Genomic DNA, 2554 nt, shown 5'->3' with positions numbered 1-2554 from the left:
ATTCAAAAGCGGACTTGTCTTCTCAAGGGCGGCCACACATGGGCGGATTGGAGGGTTCGATTTGGACTTTACACAAGGGTGACTACACATGGCTGCCTCTCATGAAAGAGGACATCCCTTTTGGCCTATAAAAGAAGGCCATTACTACACACATTTTATAGTGCAAAGTTGATGCAACAAGGTGGGTGTGAGGTGGTGAGAGTGAAGCAAGGCAGGAGCTCTATTAAGGGTATAATCCCTTTCTAACCTACTTCTTGTTTTAAAGTACTTAAGCCATTGAATGGCTACTTTCTTGTGGATGCAACCCACATTGGGTGAACCACGTATATCGTGTGTACTCTCTCTTTCTCTCTCTACTCTATAATCTCTTGTATGTGAAAATTATCTCTCTCCATTAAGTAATCTACTCAATTATCTACTTAGCTACGCCATATTTCCTAACAACTGGTATCAGAGCAAGGTTTGCTAGTAGCTAAATTATCTCAAGGAAAGGATTCCTTGAATTGAGTGGGAGTAATGACGGAGTAATGGAAGCTCAAGATCGAGAAGTTCAACGGCAAAAACTACCAACATTTGAAGATACAGATTGAAGACTATCTCTACTAGAAGTACCTCTATTTGCCACTAGGCGGCCTTGCAAAGAAGCCTGCAATGATGGCAGATGAAGCATGTATTTTCGAAAGGTGTCAAGCAGTGCGGAGTGAAACTAGGAAAGCGTCGGGCCTCTGACTGTGAGAGTTAGCAGCAAAATGAAGCAAGTCATAGAAGATTTTAGGCTAAAAACACACTCAAAAAGAAAAAAACTCCATCCATGAAAGCTTCTCTTCGAAAAAGAACCAAGATCAACTCAAAACTCTTGTGTGTGATGATTTGGTGTAGCCTCACTGCAAATTACATAGTTGCAGTGCTCTTTCACCCTGATAAAAACCTTACACAAACCCTTCAAGTCTCCATCAGAGCCATTTCATGGAAGCTTAAGAACTTCATTATTCATTCCCGAGTGGTTATTTAAAGAGGGGAAACCCTCATTGGTGGCCTCATAGCCTCAAATACAGGGTTGGAACAGCACGGGACTGCACTAGCATACCTTAGGTGCAGGCTTTGTATCCCTTCACAGAGGAGCTTGTATTGCTGATCTTGATGTTCTAAAATGATCCCTTCCTTCTCATAGTCACGGCACCGTGAGTGTTGTGGCATTTTGAGCCATTTTTGACCAATTTTGAGTCTTTTTTGACCGTTTTGTCATTTTTAGCCCAAAATGCCCTTTTTTGCCCGTAAAAAGCCCAAACGAGCTAAGAAAAATCCCATTGGGCTTAAATTTCATCTTGAACCTCATTTTACCACTTGACAAGCACTCTAGATGTATCTCTTCCGCCTACGCATGAAACCTGCTATTTTTGGTCGAGATCGCCCACATTGAACTTTCTAGGCAAAACGAGCGTGCCACTTCGATACACTTGACATTTGTACATTTCAATACACTTGACATTTGTACATTTGACACTTGGCATGTTTTTATGTGAAAAAGCATTCCATAGTGCCACGTCAAGGGACTCGCTGTCCCCGCAAGGTATATACAGAGCTACAACCGTGGCATTTGTTTTCGTATATATCACACTATGTACATCATAGCATTTGGTCCCACATAGCAAAAGCATAATTTAGTTTCAAATTATGCATGTGGTATGGCACAACATCCACCCCTTCTAAACCTGCACATCTTCCGGCATGTGCCACACATAGCTTTTGCAGGTTCAGTCCTCATTTCAGTCAACATACATATCGATTTCATCATCACTTGCAGGTTCAATCCTCATTTAAGTCAACATACATATCGATTTCATCATCACTTGCAGCAAAGTCTAGTGCGTCATCATCTCTTTCTTCATCCTCATCCATAACATGTTCATCAGAGCCTTCATTTTTACTTTCTTGTGAAACAAAGGGCTTTGTATCGCCTCTTCTTTTGAACAATTTAATTCTTTTCCCTACAATGAGAATCTTCATTTCTGTACCACCCAACTCGTGCAAGGTATAAGTTGCATTTCCATGTACATGCTTAATTACATAAGGGCCAATCCATCTATTTGAAATCTTTCTTATCGTTGAATGTTGGTTATCAAGACTATTGTCATACAACAACACCCAATCACCTTCCTCAATAGCTTTAGGTTTGAGCATGTGCCTTTTATCAAATCTGACCTTATTCTTCAACCTTGCATCTCTTAATCGTGCTACTGCAATCTCAATATCTTGAGGCCTTCTTTCTAATTGTTGTATGCACAAAGCAAGAAGGTCTTCCCTACTCATTCCATCTTCCCAAGGCAATACATTCCATGTGGGAATTACATCCTTGATTGGAATTATAGGTTTCTGACCATACATCAACTCAAAAGGCATATAACCAGTAACTAATCTATGAGTTTTACGATCAACCCATAAAGCATAAGGCAATAACCTAGGCCACTCTCACATTTTACCTTTGCACGCCTTAGCCAAAGCTTTAATGATAGGAGGATGCCCACGTCCTGATTTACCATTCCCTTCAGGATTG

This window comes from Adiantum capillus-veneris, chromosome 14 (assembly GCF_014529385.1).
Source record: "Adiantum capillus-veneris isolate H3 chromosome 14, ASM1452938v2, whole genome shotgun sequence".
In the NCBI taxonomy this organism is placed as follows: domain Eukaryota; kingdom Viridiplantae; phylum Streptophyta; class Polypodiopsida; order Polypodiales; family Pteridaceae; genus Adiantum; species Adiantum capillus-veneris.
The sequence above is the reverse complement of the archived record's forward strand: the minus strand, read 5'-3'. Positions refer to the sequence as shown.